Source organism: Convolutriloba macropyga, chromosome 13 (genome assembly GCF_964194025.1).
Source record: "Convolutriloba macropyga chromosome 13, txConMacr16.3, whole genome shotgun sequence".
NCBI classification, from domain to species: domain Eukaryota; kingdom Metazoa; phylum Xenacoelomorpha; order Acoela; family Convolutidae; genus Convolutriloba; species Convolutriloba macropyga.
In genome coordinates, this window is record NC_134480.1 from 1,778,211 (window position 1) to 1,787,620 (window position 9,410).

Here is a 9,410-nt window from a genome sequence, read left to right on the forward strand (position 1 = left end):
TCTCGGAGATGGTTTCTTGGAGATTTTTGTTGCCAGAAAGAAGACTTTAGGTATCGTTTACAACTTCTCTGGTTCCTTCATTTGCATTTTCTCTATTTTGTTTTGTTAAAAAAAGAAATTAAATGTATAGTATTGTCTCTCAAACTTCTAAATTTGCATCCAGTTCAAATTTGTGTAACTGTTTGGTTCTATGGTTTCAAGTTGTTACCGTCAGTGCTTTATTTGTATTTTTAAAAAGTGAGCAAGTGTTGCGAATGGGGGCGGGGGGGTCGGGAAAACATATGCTAACACAGCACGCAACACTAACTGCGGGTCTGGCGCCTTTTTTCTTTGTAAGATGCGTTTTTTTTCAGGTTTTTGTTGGGATGCATGACGAGAGGGGGATGCATTTGTTGGGATACATGACGGGAGGGGGGGGGGGGGGTAGTAACTGGAACAATCTTTTCATGAAGCCACGCGTTTATAATATCAATTTTTCATCCCGTAATTAGTTCAGCTATCCTTTATAAACTAAACATTTATTTTAATTTTTCCCGTATAACCATTTCAACAAATCCACTATTTAATAATAGTATATATAGGTGAGCTATTATGAGAAAAACTAAGACGGATTTCAATCCCCGTTTTACCAAAAAACAACAATGTTGTGTAGAGATTTAATAGAAGTTTTATTTCCCCTTTTGTTCCTTTAATTTTTGTAAAATTGTCTTTTCTTTATTGTTATATATGCTCAATGTTTTACTAAAAATGTTCCAACGAAATCTGCCATGCGCATTTTTTCCACAAAAACGATGTAATAAATTGACAGAAAATCAAAGTTGCAAATCACTTTAAGCCAAATAATTTTCAAGGGAAATTGATCAAACCTTATTTATTAATTCACGAAAGATATCGATTAAATTTTCCTATTACTCACTTTTGATTTTCGCTTAATATCGATATTGAGCAAAAATAATTCCATAATTTCCCGTATGAAGCCGAAAGTTTTACCTCGACTTCTAACTATTATTGTTGTACCATTTATTTTATTTTCACTCCTAAATTATATAATTATCAATCAAAGTGAACAAAACAAACAAAATAGACACGGCCAAAGACTACATAAACAAAAATCGGACACTTTTAAACGCGATCAAACTTCTAACGACACAAAATCAGTTACAAAATTTCGTTACATAGAAACTCGCCACTCAAATTTGATACGCTCCGAAAAATATACTTTAAAATTTCACACCGGTCAAAAATTCGCCTACTGGGCGGGTAAAAACGGGTTCAAACCCTTGCCCGATTTCGTTGCGAAGAACCCAAAAACTTATGTTTATTTCATCGGACCAAGTCGAAGTTCGCACAGCATTATTGGTTCGTTTATTGACGCACACGAAAAGGCAATAATTGCAGAGGAGTTTGACTTTTTCAAACAGGCGATTTCAAAGCCGAATCTGTTCAGATCGAAGTCGGATATAGCCCAAGCCCTGTGGGAGGGTTCTTGGTTGGCAGTGAACGGGGGCACCCGAAACGAAACTTTTAAAGGATATTCTCTTAATATTCCCAATTTATACAACGGATGCTTCAAAAAAACCATCGATTTAATCGGAGATAAAGAGGCGGACTTGACACTTTTGCAGTACAGCACAAAACCAGCTAAGTTTCGAAACGTTTTAGAAAAACTTCAAAACTGGTTTCAAGTGAAAGTCATTTTCGTAGTCAGAAATCCTTTCGATAATGTAGCCACTAAAGCTATGTACGAATATATTGATAAAATATTACAGGTAACAACGAGAGGAACTGACCATATTAGGAAGTTGAAAAGGGTAAATGCATGTGAACAAAACTCAACCGAAACTGGGCTTAATACTGGCAGAATTTTAGACCGGGTACTCAAAATCTATATAAACGACATTGAAAAAGCAATGCAACTAATTCGCGAAATTGAGCCAGATTTAAAAGTTGTCTATGTGGATAAATTTATCAAAAACCCTCAAAATGAAATGCAAAACTTGTGCGAATTTTTAAATTTAGATTGTTCTCTGGAATATCTGGAAAAAGTTGCCCAAAAGACTTTTTCAAGCGAGAGTAAGTCACGGTGCAGCATATTCTGGCCACTGAAACAAAAGTTAAAGCTTGAAAATTTCTTACAGAAGTACCCACAGTATTTTCGCGATTTAAATTTTAATGATTAAAATTTTTTCAAAATGTGCCTTTTGATTGTATTGGTGCTCATATTAGTAAGTTATTATTTAATATTAGTAGTTATTATTTGATAAATAAAAACCATTTTCAATAACTATTACTTAATAGCTCTTTTTGGACAAGGGAAAAAGAGATATTCTTTTAAATATTTCAACTCATCGTTCAATTAACTCTTTTGTTCATTAAGTTTTCATCGTCCTGAAATAATTTATTTGCAATTGATTTATGCTAAAGTGAAGCTCAGTGATTGGCCTCTTATCAAACCCCCCCCCCCCCCCCCTCCTCCCCTTACCCCTCCCCCTCCCAGGTCACTTACGGCAAACCATTTGCATACACGCCATCAATTGATTTCGCTTTTCACGAAAATCTTTGTTCTGTTTCTTCAACTATTTTGCGAACATGCAAATTCAAGAAATATAATAAGATGATAAAATGTTTTCACGTTCTCCAATAAATTGAATGTATCAATTTAAACAAAAACTGTAAATATAATAGCACATTTAAAGAAAAATTGTTCCATCATATTTCAAGTTATTTTAACCAAAGGTGAATTAATTTCCAGACGTTGTGATCAGTTGTAAGTGAATACTGAAATTTATTGTAAGTACTCTAATTCTCAAATAACTCAACTAATAAACCATAGTTATCTGACCCAGGATCATTCTCAAATCACAAGAGAATTGTCGATTGGAGATTAAGTTTGCGCGGCTATGTTTTGAATATTTGCAACCACTCCTCGACTTCGATTATCCTTTTCCTTTTCTTTTGTGACTTGTCATCGCTTATATCGGGATTGAGGTTGAGAAGAGGTATCTAACTCGTGGTGAGGAGGTAGATATGCCTGGAGAACCTGGCGGAGCTGCTGCGATTGGTTTATTGAGGCCTCACGTTCAAAAATTGGTGGCGATGACTGTAGTTTTTTACTCTGACGGGAAGATTGAATTGTATTGGACACTTTGTGTTCAGGCTTCTGAAGTGAATGAAGTAAATTCTGATATGCAGTTTCAAGACTAGAATTTTCTCTGCAACTTCGAGAGGTGATTGATTGTAATTTTTTTGGTCTTAGTGGTGAGCGTACTGTTATCTTTTCTTTAGTCTGATCCGCTTTCAGAGACAACGACTGGTTTTCAAGAGTTTATTTTGCTGTATGTTATTCTATAAGCTTGTATGCTTGTTAAATAATAGCTTACAAAGGTGTGGTTTATACCCGCATTTACTATCAAAGTTAAGTGTGGCACGATGAAACTCATGTATGATAATGAGTAAAAAGGTTTGGCATTGAAAGTCATGAAAAATCAAAGTTAAAGATATGACTTTTACAGCGATTATGAATATGAACTCAACAAATTTGAACTAAATAACAAGGGGAAGGATTGGGGGGCTAAACGGTTACGGACCGTTTACACTCCGGCAAGCAACAACAAAACTTAGCAAATAAATTTATCAGAAAAGAACAAAATAATTGACATCAGAAATTCAAATTTACTGCCTCAATAGTTTCCGCTTAAGTGAGTTTTATGCATCAATTTGACATCATTGAAGGAGTCACTGGTGCACGCGATAAGCTGCAGGCAAGACATAATTGAACGAGTTGAGGATGCACAGCTGTCTGTTATACGTCGATGCTTGGATCCAGCGTTACCGCGTATGGTTGAAATCAGATGTCTCCAACGTGTTTCCAAATCTCTTTGATTGTTGTTTTATGTTTGCAAGTTGTTGGCCGTCGTTTACTTAGAAAGGGTTGTAATATTTTCAGTTTTTATCGTGAGTTCTACTTTACCCGTTCACGAATTTTCTGTTTATATTGTTCTGTATTAACAATGAAAGAACAGGGACTTCATATGGTCCCATAAGACTCCTCTTCGATCAACAACTCTACAGTTTTTTCTTCGTCAGTTTCAGCTCAGGAAATTTTCCTTTGCGAGCCACTGGGAGATCAGAATGTGGAATGACAATTAGTTGACAATTGACATTGCGGATCAATGTTTTCCTTCTATTGGCATTTCCGCACTCTTTATCTCAGTCTCGTCCTTTTCCCGCTTTTGTCAGATTTTAGCTAGCCCTACAGTACTGTTTGCAAATATAAATTTTTAGTTACAATGTACTTGTAAGTTAGATTGTCAGTATCGCTATCAGTACTTTTGACGGCCGCCGTATTGGCCGACAGGGCGTTTAGTCGGCAACCAAAAAATGAGAAATTTAACCGACAATTTAAGTAAAATGAGCAATAAAACTTATTCTGAAGCTGTGATTGGCCAATTTAAAACACTATTTCGTAAGTGGACAAATATACCGCAGTTTTTTCATCAACTAGCGTAACGAAGGTTTATCAACTAGTGTAACGAGGGTATTTAACCGCATCTGGCCATGCCTCGCGGGCCATGGCCATGCCTCAGCGGCCCGTGGGACTTGATATGAATCTATCACAACCGAACTACTGATTTATGGACCAATGAGACTTTTATGACCAATTATGATAAAACTGTCGGCTAAATTTCCCATTTTTTCCTTGTCGGCTAAACGCCCTGTCGGCCAATTTTCCTATCACCAGTACTTTTATTAGTAAATATCGTATCTGGCTTTCGTTGCAAATGTGCATCAAGTATTGGCATAATAATTGCATTAGGTCAATATATTATAGGTTGATGAACTGAGTTTTGTTTTTCAAAACTAATTTTATCTTGACCTGTTTCTTTTATTCATGCTAAACGTCTTTTCAAGAGTGTGTTTTAGCCCTTCATCTGATACTTTTGCTCCATGTCGGCTATTAATGTCCAATATTTCAATTTTTGTATTTGCAAAATGATTACACTGTTTTCTGATTTTGGTGCACGTTTGGTTTAATCTTCTTGCCCACGAACGCCGGGCAAATTACTAGTTTTGGAGAAACTTAAAAGTATATTCATTCCCTTAGCTTGTCCCAGAATTACTGATTTTAAGAATCTTGAGAAATTGTTTTTACAAAGAAGAGCAGTAGTTCTTGGTCTAATTCTTATTACACTGTTTGTTCTGTTATGTCTGAAAGTAGACAAAAATTTGAAAATCGCCATTTATTAGCTGGTATGATAGCTTTAAAATTTAATTTTTTCTGTGCACTTTGTTCTACTCTATGATTATATCCGTTCAGTGGAGTCTTTTTAGGTGGGGGGAACTGGCGCTGAGCGTCTTTTTGAAAATCTTTCACTTGACGAAACTGAAGGAGTCTAGTATCATTCGTCTGAAAAGTTCCGTTTTGATTCGGGTGTCCTGGTAGCGCTGTTTTTAGCTGCCCATGCATTGAGAATTTTGGAATTGGAATTACTGCCTCGGCTTCAAATTGATTTCATGAATGGTGTTTTCTTCTTCATCTTATGAGGGGTTTTGTTGTCGGAGTTTGTAATTCTTAATATATAGGCAAAACTAAAGATCAGGTTTCAAATATTACCGCGGTATGCGACGGTAATGCTAAAGTTTATTCTTAGTCTCACCGGTGGTTGCTATCTTGTGTTTGAACTCTTGAAAAAATAGTTGGTGAGATTTTGTCCAGACAAACGTTTTATCGTGAATTCTACTTTAACCCGTTCACGAATTTTCTGTTTATATTGTTCTGTAGTAACAATGAAAGGACAGGGACTTCATAAGGTCCGACAAAACTCCTATTTGATCATCAACATCTCTACAGTTTTTTTCTTCGTGTATTTCACCTCAGGAAATTTTCCTTCGCGAGCCACTGGGAGATCAGAATGTGGAATGACAATTAGTTGACAATTGACATTGCGGATCAATGTTTTTCTTCTATTTTCATTTCCGCACTCATTATCTCAGTCTCGTCCTTTTCGCGCTTTTGTCAGATTTTAGCTAGCCCTACAGTACTGTTTGCAAATGTAAATTTTTAATTACAATGTACTTGTAAGTTAGATTGTCAGTATCGCTATCAGTACTTTTATTAGTCAATATCGTATCTGGCTTTCGTTGCAAATGTGCATCAAGTATTGGCATAATAATTGCATTAGGTCAATATATTATGGGTTGATGAACTGAGTTTTATTTTTCAAAATTTATTTTGACGAGCTGTTTCTTTTCTTCATGCTGAACGTCTTTTCAATAGTGTGTTTTAGCCCTTCATCTGATACTATTGCTCCATGTCGGCTATTAATGTCCAATATTTCAATTTTTGTATTTGCAAAATGATTACATTGTTTTCTGATTTTGGGGCGCGTTTGGTTTAATCTTCTGGCTCTCGAACGCCGAGCAAATTACTAGTTTTAGAGAAACTTAAAAGTATTCATTCCGTTAGCTTGTTCCAGAATTACCGATTTTGAGAATCTTGAGAAATTGTTTTTGCAAAGAAGAGCAGTAGTTCTTGATCTAATTCTTATTACACTGTTTGTTCTGTTATGTCTAAACGTAGACAAAAATTTGAAAATCGCCATTTATTAGCTGGTATGATAGCTTTAAAATTTAATTTTTTCTGTGCACCTGGTGCTACTCTATGATTATATCCGTTCAATGGAGCCTCTTTAGGTGGGGGAACTGGCGTTGAGCGTTTTTTTTGAAGATCTTTCAATTGACGAAACTGAAGGAGTCTAGTATCATTCGTCAGAAAAGTTCCGTTTTAATTCGGGTGTCCTGGTAAGACTGTTTTTAGCTGCCCATGCATTGAGAATTTTGGAATTGGATTTACTGTGTAGTGACACTACAAACATGCTCACGAAATTTTTAATGCGGAAGTTTTCGAAAATTACATTTTAAAGGCTGCAAACAAAAAAACACTTGAAAATGACACAGCTAAACAAGCTGATTTATGGCTCATTATTTATGAGACAGTATCTCTAACCAATTGTCATAAAGATTTATGGTTTAAACATTAGAACCGAGATTGTGTCAAAGAATAAATATGTTGTTCAACGCTATCGTTGGGACCAAACACTGCGTTTGGGAAAAACAAACAGAGCAAGGACTCTGGGACACCAAGTTATCTTGGTGAACACCAATATAGATAAACCGGGGTCTAAACGGTTAAATTCGAGTATCACGATTCATAATAACTTTTAACGCAAATTTTGAAGCTGCCTTCCCTACTTTACACTTTTATAAAAATTAATTTGTTTTAATTCTTCTTTGAGCTGAAATTTGCTTTTAATTTCTGAATTCAATTAGTTCCGCCAATTCGAATTTTTCACAAGAATTCGGAGGACACCTTAGAATCCAAGTTATTCCGAAGGGATTCTACATTGGCAACAGAGATATAGAACCCAGAACAAAAACCCAGTGTTTCGATTATCGGCACGGCCAGTGATTGTGTGGAACAGGTAACACAAGTGTTGTCAACACGGCAATCGTTGCTGCGAGAAAGGAAACACTTTCTCGGCTCAAGGATTCGACTGAAAGAGGCAAGTTCAGCGGCAGTGACACAATAGGACATTGCAGATAAAACACAGAATTACAGTGAGTGCCGGGAATGAACAATTTTTCAAGAGAAGGGAAGTCACAGCAAGTCACTGGGAGTGTCTGAGCAGTCAGTAGACTTTCTTTGGTCAGTGATAGTGGGCTGCTTCTTTTGGGTGAAAGATCTAGAAGAAGCGAATCCGCAGATTTTCAAGGGAGGAGAGCTGCACTGAATTACCACAAACAACAGGTTAGTTCACAACAAAGGTGCTATTTGTGCCATTATTATTTGTTTTAATGTAAAAACCGGAAACTGGGGCAAAGATTTGCATTCCTGAACGAAATAAGGTGAGTATCAAAACTTATTACAGTTTCCGGTTCAGATGACTTAGGAACCCATTAGGATTTGCACTTTTCAATTTCGTAAATATATTATTGTAGTAACAGGAAACTGGGGCAAAGATTTGCATTTCTGAACAAAAAAAAAGTAAGTATCAAAAATTATTACAGTTTCCGGTTCAAATGATTTAGCGAAATATTAATATTTGCAATTTCCAGTTTCGTACGTATTAAATTGTGTTATTCGGCTACCTCAAACATTAAAACGAAATTTTACCCAGTAAAACGGATAAATTCTTAGAATTTAAAATTGCTCCGACCTTAAAAAAGGTATAAGTTTATATATAAATATATAACAGTACTGAGACATAACTGTAAATTAAAGGAAGTATCCTAATAATTTGAGTCAAAATAGCAGCGGGTTCCGTATCAAAAATGTTATTGCCGGAGGCTTTCACCGGTTCAAATGATTTCGAGAGCTACTTGGCACATTTTGAGCAATTGGCGGAGCTGCAAAAATGGAAAAATACAGAACCTGCAAGCTCTAGCGGAGCAGCTCGCGAAATAGATGAGCGGCCTCACTATTTTGCCCTCCGCTTACAGAAAGACAGCAATTGAGTTCTATCGAACCTTACCGCAGAACGTGAGAGATAGCTACGATGAAACTGTTAAGGCTTTTCGAAATCACTACAGCGAAAAACCGGTTGTTTTCCGGGGACGGCTAGCGCGTCGTGTTCAGCACCCAGGTGAAAAACTAACGGATTTTCTGGGGGATTTAAAGCACTTAGCTCACAAAGCATACCCAGAGGAGTCACACGATATCCGTGACCACTTGGTGCTCCGGGGTTTTCTGGAGGGAATACATCACAGTCAGGCTAGGTTAGACCTAAGAAAAACATTAGAAGATAAAGATATGACTGTGGACAAAGCGCTAGAAAAAGCGTAACATCTGGAAGCCGTGACAAGAATAGAAGAAGAGGAACAAGTTTCTCAAATTGCTGCCATTAGACAAGATGACTCAAACAAATCTCTAATCGAGGCGGTTAATGGTTTGGTTCAGAAGTTATCGGGAACTGCTGATGGCAATTCCAGGGAAAGTGGTGGTAACAGCCAAGACTGGGTTAACACACGACGCGGGTATCAGGGACAGAATAACTTCAGCCGAAACCAGTGCAGACCCAATTTGCTAGAAAACGAAAAAAGTGGATTCCCAAATAAAGATAAAAACTTTAAAAGAAGCTTCACGGATACATGTACTGGATGCGGACAAAAAGGGCATAGAATTAAACAATGTCGGAACTGTTTTCATTGCGGGAGTTCCCAACACACAAAACGGTACTGTCCTAACAGAAAACCCAAGCAAACAACACAATTGGCAAATGTTATCAAAGTCTGTTCAACCAGCACAACAAAATGCTTCACTATACAAATACTCATACAAGGGCAAATGAAAGTGGGGCTGGTTGATAGCGACTGTAGTGTATCCCTCATCAGCGTCGAACTGCTGAAAGCCA